This window comes from Mustela nigripes, chromosome 1 (genome assembly GCF_022355385.1).
Source record: "Mustela nigripes isolate SB6536 chromosome 1, MUSNIG.SB6536, whole genome shotgun sequence".
NCBI lineage: Eukaryota > Metazoa > Chordata > Mammalia > Carnivora > Mustelidae > Mustela > Mustela nigripes.
Window position 1 is genome coordinate 261,328,636 of NC_081557.1, and position 12,002 is coordinate 261,340,637.

Here is a 12,002-nt window from a genome sequence, read left to right on the forward strand (position 1 = left end):
TTTTAATCAATAGTTATTAGAAGCAAAGTGCTGCCAAAACAAACTACTAAAAACTCTGGTAAGGCTCAGAGGACATACAGCAAGAAAACATGTCAGGCAGAAAAACTAACCACACCTCTGTTTTGCAGTACCAAACCACTTAGTAAAACTCCTGTCTGCAATAATGGGGAGGGCACATTCCATGACTAACAGGTGCATATAGCTCTAAGAAAAGCAGTTAGAAAAACTCAGAATAATCACGGGTATTGGCTGTTTAAAGAACTGGCAAAAAGACAGCTCAACCAAGAGTTAAAACATAGAACAGAGACAGACATAAATAGAATGCCACTGAGAGAAGCTCAGTAGCAAACCATACCCTAGCCTCAGCCCAATAAATCGAGGCCTCTCAGGTTAGGAAAGGCAGGACTTTTGTGCTCCAAATATATCAAGAGAACTTTGTGACCGCAGAGGTTCTTTTCCACAGAGTAGCAAAGCACATGAGAAGAGGGCCCCTTTGTGATGGGTTTTGATATGTCAACTTAGTTAGGCTAAACTAAAAGGAGGGGAAGGCAAGCGGCCATTTTTTAAGTACTTCCTTTTAAGTATTCAAACACTAATCTATGTGCTGCTGTGGAGGGATCTGTAGATGTAATTGAAGTCCCTAATCAGGTGACTTTTAAACTATGGTAATCATCCTTAGTGACCCTGACCTAGTAGGGGAGGTCTTAAAAGAGACTGGGACTTTCCTGGCAAATGAGACTCCAAGTAGCAGCTAAGTCTACTGTTCTCCCTTCCTGGATCTTCCTATCCTAAATGCCTAGGGAGAACAGCGTCAACATATGCCCATGGATTCTACATTGCTTGAGATCCGTTCCCAAATGCCTACCTTACAAATTTCAGATTTACTTAGCTCCCAGAATTGTAATCCAATTCCCTGCAACAAATCTTTTAATACCTACCTCTTTCCCCACCCCCTCATAGAAATCTGTTTGTTCTAATTCTCTGGTTAAACCCTGGCTGATACACCATTCAAGCCTATTATTTCAGACACCCTCAAGGTAGCCCAGTAACACAGGGAAAGAGGAACAGGCCTAGCACAGAGACTAGAAGAAGAATGAGTAGATTTCACAAATTATGACTAAAAAGGGTCTGCTAAAGATAATGTCATATGGTACTGACTTAGAACAGAACAGAAATCTATTAGTAAAGGTTTTGAAGAGTACTACCAAACTACATTACTGGTCTATAAAAACCTAGGACAGAACCTTGAAAAACGTACAGGTCCTTAATCTATACCAACTGGCAGGAAGCTATAAATGTTGTACAATTCCTAGGATGTTGTATTCTTGAATGCCTACTACTTCAAATGTGGCAAAGGAAAATAACAAGAAAGAATCACCTAAGAACAAAGCCAAGGGGACACAACAATCAAAAGGCATTCCACTAATAGAGCAAAATCAAAAGTTTAACCAAGGAATTTATATAGTTGCCAAAGCAGAATCTTCTGATCAGAAAGATCTGCTATCTACTTCTATTCTTTCCTTCTCCACTGTGCAATGGGTTGGACAAAAGGACTCATTGTTTTATAGATTACTTGCTGAATTAAGAAAAAAAGAAATATGTAGATATCTGTCATGTTGAGCTATGTCTAGTAACTGGATGGAACTTTGGAGAGATTCTCTTGAGAAAGGAAGAAAAGTATGTATTAGGAGAAAGGTTTGTACCAATGTTGGGTGACCAAAAGGTTCATACCAGTACTCAAGAAGAAAGGTTTAAATTGGAAATATGCACTTGATAGTCACTAGCATATACATAAATACACAAAACTAGATAAGATCACCTAAGAAGTGAGACTACATACAAGACCAAATAGGATTCGGGACTAAGCAATGAGGTACCAAATAACCAAAAAATGTACAGTGAGTGAGGGGACTAGGAGGAAGAAAGAAGACCAATAAAAGCAGCTAGTAATGTAGAAACAGAAGAGGGTGGTATTACATAAGCAAAAGAACAGCAATTTTTAAGAGGCAAAAATTAGTCAACAAAGTCAAATGCTACTAAAAAGAATAAGAAATGGACACAACAATTAAATATTATACCCAAAAAGATATCAGTGTATCTTTCAAAAACAAACCACAGCAGTATTAAAAGAAAACTTCTAAGAATATTTTCTTAAAATATTGGGGTGAAGGGTCTCCGGAAATCGTAAAAGAGTAAGTCATTTTACTATACAAAAATAAAAATATTTCTATATTGTGAAAATACTGTAAATGAAGAACAAATAATACTGTGAAGGATTACTATGCATAAATATAAACAGCACCAACAATCACTAAAAAGAAGACAATTCTAATAGAATAGTAAAGGCTGTAACAGGAAATTTTCAAAAGAAATCAAAATGAAAAATAAAAATTAAAATTTACCCAATGTCAACAGTACTTGGGAAAATAAAAACAAAAACAAAACACTGTTTTTTAACTCATTTTAAAAACTAAGATTGCTCATTTCCAATAATATTCTTAAAATACCCTGTTGATGCAAGTAAAACTTGGGGAGTATTTATTAAATTTAACATGTGCATAACGTCTGGCCCAGCAATTCTTTCCAGGAATCCATCCCAAAGAAATATTTTTAGACTCAAAAATAACTGTAAAAGGGCATTCACTTCAGCATTATACAGATAATAGCAATGTTCTAAAAACAATCAAGATGTCTACCAATACAGGGGTGTCCGGGTGGCTCAACTGGTTAAGCACCTGATGCTTCGTTTTTCCTCAGGTCATGATCCTGTCAGTCAGGGTTGTGAGATCAAGCCCAACATCCGGCTCCAAGTCTGCTTGACATTCCCCTTCTCCCTCTCCCTCTGCCCCTCCCCTGCACATGCGCACACTCTCTATCCTTCTCTCTAAAATAAATAAATCTTAAAAAAAAAAGTCTACCAATAAAAAAGAGCAAATAAATTATGAACATTCATACTAGGGAACATCCATAAGTAAGTAAGAACAATGAGGGAAATCTTAATGCACTCTGTCAGACACACAGACCCCCTTCCCCACCCCACACTCATTCATTCCCTCCCACCAAAAAACTAGAATGTTTGATTGATATACACCAAGCTGTTAACAACACCTGCTTTGAGAAAGAATAAGACAAAAAACTCTAGCTATTAGAAAACTTTTTTAAAAAGTATGAACGCATTCCTTAGTTTTTATAGATAAATAAGTACGTAACCATTATCTGAAAACTTCTCTCTTCAACTGATTTATTTTAAGTATGTTCATCAATGAAACTTTTAGCAGACAAAATGTGTAAGCGACAGCTTTGTTCTCTGTGACAGATAATTTGATTAACATCCACCAAGGGGAAAAAAAGAAAAAAGTTAAAATAATGATTAATTGTGAAGGATAAAATTATAGGCAATTTTTGTATTCTTCTTTAGATCTTTTTCATTTTGTCAAATTTCCTACAAATGTATATAAATTTAATTAATAATGTTTAACTACAAAAACACTGTATTTAAAATCTAATTTGGAAGATATTTAACACTGTACTCTACACTGTCCTATAACACCGTTTCTCATATTTTAACATATTTGTATCTGCATTAGCCACAAGTATACCTTTACAGCCCCTATTCTCACTATAAAATCTTCAGGATAAAATTAGAATGGATGAGTCTTTGGTGTCATTTAATGGTTAAGGATATTCTAGAAAAATAGCACATACAGACTTATCTTAAAAAAATCAGAACACGATACCACAAATTAGTGAGCATTACAAGAGGCACTCATAAAAGATGTAAAGTCTATTCAACTTATAATAAAAAACAAAAATAAGACAATCCATATAATAAGACCAATTCTAAAGGAACCCAGTTATATTGAAAACACAGATTCCCAAATAGATTAACTATACAGGACTAAAACCATTTTCACAGTTTTAAATTATTATTAATTTTATCTCTACATGATTTAAATTTTATGAAACTAGGAATAATGTTTCAGTTTCTTCGAATTCCTCATTATCCCTCATTTTGCTAGGTCTCAATAATGCTTTTTAAATTTATTTAGGAAAGTATAAATAGTGATTTTTCTAAAACTCATGAAAAACAATTCCATCATTCTAATTTTTCATGTATACAAATTTAACTTTTACTAACCTACAAGGTGAATAAAATCATTCAACTCAACATAGACAGCTATTACTCTATTAGAGCTAACTTTTCAACATTCACTGAGAGGGAAATGGTTGAGATTACTATATACTGAAAACAGCCACACATAGGATAGAGTCAATAAATGTTTGTCAAGTAAAAAAATTAACTCCTATACCACACCTTGAACTAGTTAAGAACTGTACTGGAGCCTTTGAACAAGGCTATTTCTGTTATTAAATTCAAATAAAAAATAAGAGGGAAATCGCATAAAGATAAGAGACAATAATAAGGTCAAAGACTGAAGTGGAAATAGACCTGGTATGATACAAACAAGAAGAATTCATTTTCTTTCAGGTCTCAGATTTAGGGTGACAGGAAAGAGGAAAAGGAAAATAGAGCTTTATGTTAATGTTTATTTATTCCAAATTGAAAACTGATGAAACTAATTTTTCTACAGGTCTATTTCTCAAAGGTTCTTTAATTAAAAGACAATTCAAGAAGAAAACCCCAGATCACCAATTAATTTTAGGACAGGTTTTCTTCACTTTTTTTTTTTTTTTTCTGTTCCTTTTTTGGCAGGGGGAATATGGGAGGAATGAAAAAAAAAAGTTAAATGAAACTCAATGATAGCTCAGGAGGAGAATATGCCTTGCTGGAGATGCACACATACTGACTACTTTCATAAATTAGTCATGTCTAGTGTGTACTTTAAAATAATCTCAAGAAATAAGAAATGAGGAGTTATTTTCAAAATTGAAACACCACCATCTAACACATCTCTCATTTTTCTCCACAATTCAAGTTTGAGTAACTGATTAATCTGAACATTAAGTAACAAGCAATAAAAATAAAGTATAATCTGCAGTCTTCCTTGATCATGGATTCCATCCTTAACCCTCCAATCATTTTTAAACTATCCCACTCTAGAACTTGCTTAGTTTTAGTCATCATTTTCATGGTACAGCAGGCAGAAATATACATAATCAATTTTGTGCAGATGTATCATAGAATTATTTAAGAGTTAGGATTCTCCAATGCCTTATTTCATCTAGTTCAACACCATACTGAAAAAGTATGTTTTGTTTCAGATCAATTGCCCCAAAAAGCCCATTTTTTTATCCATGGATTTTATCCATAACTCATAAAAACCTATTTAATTTAGCCTATTCTCAGCAACCTTATTTCATTTAACACAATTCACTCTGACCTATCTGTACACGTTGAGAGGGACTTCATCATATTATCAAAAGTGTTCATAAACATACTAAAGAACACTGAATCCAAACGGAATTCCTAAAGTACTATAAACTACATTTTTTCATAACAGACCCTCTTTTACATCTAGTCTCACCCAGAAGTAAACCCAAGTTGACTCTTTTAAAAGATCAAGGTAATATTTGAGTTTTATAAGATAACAGAAAGCAATCTACATTGTGCTTTCAATAATCAGGTGAATACTGATGTCAAGTTTCAAAGCATTTTTGGAAAAAATAAAATCCAACATGTCTCTTCAATAATTAAAACCCAAGTTATAAGTAATGATAAAATGATACCTATTGTCCTTCCACAATTCCACTTCCCCTCATGACTGGAAAAGATGTTTTTAAAGATAAGAATATAGGGCATCTGCGTGACTCAATCATTAAGTGTCTGCCTTCAGCTCAGGTCATGATCCCAGGGTCCTGGGATCAAACCCCAAATCAGGCTCCCTGCTTGGGAGGAAGCCTGCTTCTCCCTCTCCCACTCCCCCCACTTGTATTCCCTCTCTCTCTGCCTCTCTGTCAAATAAATAAATAAAATCTTAAAAAACAAAATAAAGACAAAAATATATATACATTAAGAAGTTAAACACCATACGTTAGGAAGAGTATTTTGATTGTGCGTGCCAAGTGGATAGGCATAACTACCAGACAGGTAAGGTTCCAGGGACCAGAAGGATATTTATATTCACTCTCCACCTTCAATTTCCTAATGTTTTTTTTTTTTTTCCAAAATGTGGAAGTTGAAGGAAGTTAGTCAGATTGAGCATAGATTATCATGGATGCTGGTGCCCTCTATTGGTCCTAACAAAAACACAAGTGGTATCAACAGGCACTACCTCACAACTATGAAGTGAAATTTTTTTCATCTATGGTCAAGTATGTAAAAATTATATGGAAATACATTACAAGGGTATTTCCTAACTCACTAAATCATCTTTATAAGAATGCAGAAGAAACTGCTGCCATAAATGCAAATATGCTGCCTCCAAGACCTAAAAACTGAACTTTTAGTCAACCAGATGGTGTAACTTGACTCTAGCAGAAACAGTCTAGTAAACACTCTTGCAACCTTCAGGGAATCAAAATGCATTCCTCTGATGTTCCCCAATATTTCCAGAGTAAGTGGTTAAAGAAGAAATATGTATTCATTTATTACTTATTTATTTTTACTTCAGATATCTGACTTCGTGAAAGCCTAGCAGAGGTTAAGACACGAGGACTTATATAACACATATGGTATAGTACAGCAGGATATATAAAGATGTGTAAGGCAAGCTTTCCCATCTTCAGATCTGGTAGTCCATAGTAGAACAGATGAAAGCTGCTTCATTAATTAAGCAATTAAAAAGGCAAAATGTGAGGATTTAAGGTAAGAGTAAGCATAGGACTAATTTACCAGAAAGAACAAATAAGTCTTGGACTTCACAACAGAAATAGGCCTTCCGTGTTACTACATTACCTTGGTTACAAGTAGTTTCCCAATTCTAAACAACGCACATAAATGCCTGTCTGATTCCCCACTACTATTTGAGTGAGAGTGTTTCAAAATAACAAGGTGGGAGGGAGAGAGGGAGTCACAGATCTCTCTGAGAATCTAATAAAAGTTCTGCACACACACTATTGGGGGTAGGGAGAAAGAAGAGAACACCTCACAAGAAACTTCAATAAAATTTTAGGGTTTAATTTCAGGTATTCACAGCCTATCTAGATCCCAAATTAACAACTCCTATTTAAGAGCAAAAAAAAATTTTTAGCTTAGTAAAGGAAATAACCTTGCAAAGTAAAAATCTTGAGAGGGAGGAAGAAGCAACAGACTGCTTCTAGAGAGAGTAGTTTTCACTATGGCTTTATTTTGTTAACTATAAAAGTTAACATTTGTTAATTCTAGATGGTGGGAATATGGGCATACTTCATCTGTACTTTCCTGTATTTCTTCTTTTTCATGGAGTTGAGTAAGAAAAAGAGAAGGAAACAAGAAAATAAGAACAAGAAAAGGAAAGAAAAATTGGGGGTAGTCAATTTGTCTTCAGTGGTTGCCCTACTGCCTAAAAGGATGTTCCCCTATACCATCTGAATTTGTTTTCACACCATCCGAAATGCCAACATCTAAGATGTTGTAGTCCACATCATGCACATAACAGAACATGTGAATGAATGAATGAACGAACAAACAAGGCAGCTTTGAATCAAACAGACAGGTTACGTCCTGTTCTGCAACTTATTGGCTATGTGACCCTGATTAAGTTACCTAAAACCCTTCCTTCTAAGCCAATATCTTTGACTCTAAAATTAACATGAATAACCCCTCCCAACATCTGTATATTTCTGAAACTCACCCACTTTATTCAGGATCTACGTTTAACCATTTATTCTCAGTATCATACCTCCCAAAACCTATTATTTAATCACTGGTGCATTTTAAAAATCAATGTGTCTTAAAATAGTTTTGCTCACCATTACTTACCCAGTACAACAATTTTTTGGTTTATGTGCTGCCAAAACGGGCACTACCCAGTACAACAAAATGCCCAACATACAATAGGAACTCTAAACACGTATTGAATAATGAAACAAATATGAGGAGGACACCTACTTCATAGGGATATGATGAAAATAAAGTAAGAATACATGGTATCTGTATTACTTAATTCTCATACCAATGATATACAGTAGAATCTACCTTATCACCATTTACATAAAAGCAAACTAAGGTGCAGAAAGGTTAAGTAACTTGTCCAATATCACAATGCTAGTAAGGGATGGATCCTATCTGACTCTAAGCTCTAGTCCATGCTCTTGACCATTACGCTAGACTCGACACACAGTAGGCACTGAGTAAGTAAGAGTTTTTTTACACTTTTAAAAGGTAAATATACCTAAGAGGCTTAAGGTACTTCTCAGGCATTCAACAATCAATGTACATTGGCTTAACTGGCTTTCCTCCTAACACCTATGGAGAAAGATCCCTGTGGGAGAGGACTGTCACTAAGAGAAGTAATTAGTAACTGCAAGATACTGAAATCTGCTATTTGGCAGCCCTGGATTCAAGAAGGGAGAAACTCTGTTCCTTCTCTTGGTTTCCCAAATGAATTATGGAATCTCCTTAAGTACTAATATTCACTGAAAATGTTTTTTTAATCAAGTATTGTGCTTAACCAGACTAAGAGACAAGAAAATTATGACAGAACTACCTTTTCAAAGATCTTAACATCTAGTTTACAAATATTGCTATATCAATTAAGAGATGAAACTGGGGAACAAGTAAGTTTCTCTGAACTCATCTGGGATTCTACCATTAAAACAAAGGAAAGTGAATGGCATTTTTCCATTAACAAACAACCCCCCCCCCAAAAATAAGATTTGGAAGCAAATTTGAGGGAGCAAAATCTACTGAAATAAATTTTTTCTCTCCCTCATTCTCAACCCTACCTCTTCCAGATCTACAAACAGATTCTCCCCAGCCTTGCAAATCCTTTCCAAAGTGAGTAAGTCAGTACTAATTTATTCACTGGCTCCCCTTGTCTAAAATTTCACCACTAGGTTTGTCTCTTAACTTTAAGGCCTCAAGTTACTTACCAAATATAGCCAGAATTCTGAAAAACTCCTGCTATATTTACATTTTATCTTTAATAAAAGTTACTTTTAAACACAAATCCCACCTTTAAAGAAAGTTTTTTTCCCCTTTGAATTCTGCATTAGCAAACACTGAAACCATTCAATTACATTTCAAAATGCCTTCAATAGAAAGCAACAGTTCTTCTGAAATGGAGTATTCAACTCATGCAATTTTAACATCTTTTTCTTGGAATATTTAAGTAAGCAATTTAATTTAGTCACTAATTTGAAAAGAAGTGCATTACAATTTTATGTCAGGAAATAAACTTCTGTGTATTTTCCGTTATTAGTCACCCACTGAAAGCCAAAGCAATTAGGCATTTTTCAATTTTTGATCTAAGATTTTTGAGTCAAATAGGAGGGAGGAGAGTAGGAGAGGGAAAAGGAGAACTCTTGCTCTTATACCATTTTTTCCAGTTATAGATGAAGTTACACAAATTATCTAAAATGTGATTATTCTATTCTGCCATTCAATAGAAAATACAATTCTCAATACGCTACTCCAACATTTAATAAGAATCAGATGCTTGTTCTTCAACATTCAGGTAAGGCTCTTGTTTAAATTAAATCTCCTTTCCTTCCAACTTTTCCTCTTTCAGCAGATATAGAGAATATCCAGCTAACATTTCTTTGTAGCAAAAGTATGTATATTTGCTAAATTATCTGGTTAAATACCTGAAACCACAACTACATACAAAAACTGTAACACTTCATATTCCTTAATCTTTTGATGATTTTTATTAGCAGGATAATCTCAAGGATCATGTTTTCCGTATTTTTCATTGTGTAGCCAATAAGAGACTGAATTAGAAAATGGTCTTAAATACAATGAGTATTAGCCACAGGATTTCCTAGTTCCAGAAAGTTAACCTTCTGCTGACATGTCAATAAAATGATAATGAAATGAAAAACACTGCACAACTCATCCATTTAGCTTACAGTATACAGTGACTGTGAGGTATGTTTATCCTTTATTTTGGTCAAGGATGGAGGCAGGTGCAGAAACAAGAAACATTCTGCCTGCTCATCCCTCAACATGCACCTATATAGATTTATTTTTAATGGCTGCACTTTCTTACACTTATTTCTCCTGACTCATCTTCATAACAAAGGACAAACCCACTGTTCACAGCACTGTGCACAAAACAAAATAAAGCATATTAAAAACAAAGAAACGTCCCTAGTTGGTGAAAGTCAACACATATTCCCATTTTCTGAGGAAATAAACCTGATTCACAAAATTAACACACCTATAAACTTATTAAAAGTTTTATTTATTAGGCCAAATCCAGTGAACAAAACTACCTAGGTTTGTGAAGTTTACAGCGTAATATTCCAGGAAGTACTGCACTCAAGTTGATACCAAGTTCCAAACCAGAGCCTGATATTTTGTGGGAGAATTAAAAATCTTAACAAAATATCGGCACTTTGCCCACAGCTGCATGATTGTGTTACCCTGCAATTCACTACCTAATTTTTTGAAAGATGTCAGGAGGGGAAATAAGCTGTCATAAAAAGTGTACTGGTCTGAGCCACTAGAAAACTTTAAATTTCTACTTTTGCTACTATCTACCACAATCAGTTTCATCTAAGCCTTTTTTTCCTCATTTTTAAAGTAAAAGGTCTGAACTAGATTACTTCAAAAATGCTTCTCATCTCTGCAAAGAATCATACAAATGAAAGATTCTCACTACCATAATAGATTTTATTAGAACTAAGAATCCCATCACATCCTCCTCTTCATTGTTTCAAACGTAGCTCAAGCAACACCCTACACTGAAAGGTCCAACTAAAATCAGTACAGAATCTATCAACACAAACCTGTTCTTAGAATTCAACTGGATAACGGAATAGCAAGGAGTGTCTATCTTTTTGGCATACGTACTTGAACTATTGTATCTCTACCTATATAACTTCATCCAATCTGAGGTAAAAGAGAACCTGGTCTTCCAGTAACACAGTTTTCAAAAAAATAAACCCTGCACCAAGATAAACTCCGTGGAAGAGAATAAATGGCAAGTGGTACTTCTAGATAATTCAGTCATTCTCTTACAAGATTTAAAATCAGCCTTTAAAGCTGTTTTCCTTCTGCTGCCTTAAGTTACAACTTCTTTCTCCAAATCAAGATTTTCTAGCTTCCATTTCAGGGAGTGGACAAGAGAGTTACAAAAGAGCTGATAATAAGACTAACTTAGTTTTTTTGTCAGTATGGTATGCTTTACTGAGCTTTTTGGGTTATATGTGGCCTTTGAATAAGGTCCTGCAACGCCGCCTGTCTGTGGACCCAGGAAAAATTATAAACAGTTATGAAACCAGATCACTAGGACAAACCAAGAGGCCTTCCTATTCCAACTCACCACAACCAAGGCTGGTTTCAAAGCACTCTTTAGTTGTCCCATATTATCTGGAAAACGACCCAGCCTGTCTTAATTTTTCCTCACTAAGGAAGCATCTGAAGATACGTATGCATGCACATGTCAGAGTCCAAGATATTTTTCAGCCACTGAGTTATATAAAAACGTATATGGATCTAAGTTCAGTTCATCCACCATCCCTGAGAGAGCAAAGAGCTAAAGGCTACTTCAGCAGCCACGATGCTTATGGGAAGAAAAAAAACCCAAAAAGCAAAAAACAAAACCCCCAAACCCTGCAGCAGAACAGTATGGAAAAGTACAGCTTCTCACGTGTCTCTCCCATACACACAGACTTAGCCCTGAGTCCATTACAACCCTAGCTCCCCTCAGAAGCGCTGCGCTGCACCCCCCGAGTGGGAGAAACCTACCAACCTCCGAGCCAGTCCCCACGAGCCTCCGCCGCCTCTTCTCCTCGCCCTCCCGCTTTGGTCCCGCCCCCGCCCCAGGAATAACATGGCCCTACTGACCCCAGGCCGACTCCGCCGGGCGTGCGGAGGGCATCTAACCAATTCCCTCCATCCTTAACCGTGTGAACCGTCCCAAGATAACCTGCTGCTCACCCACTCGGGGGGGGGG

General features: G+C 35.6%; 1 protein-coding gene across 4 annotated transcripts in view; it reads right to left on the reverse strand.

Annotated features, from left to right (window-relative positions):
- ANKRD17 (ankyrin repeat domain 17) overlaps positions 1-12,002 on the reverse strand; it is a 161,854-nt gene that overhangs the window by 149,047 nt on the left and 805 nt on the right. The window lies entirely within an intron of this gene.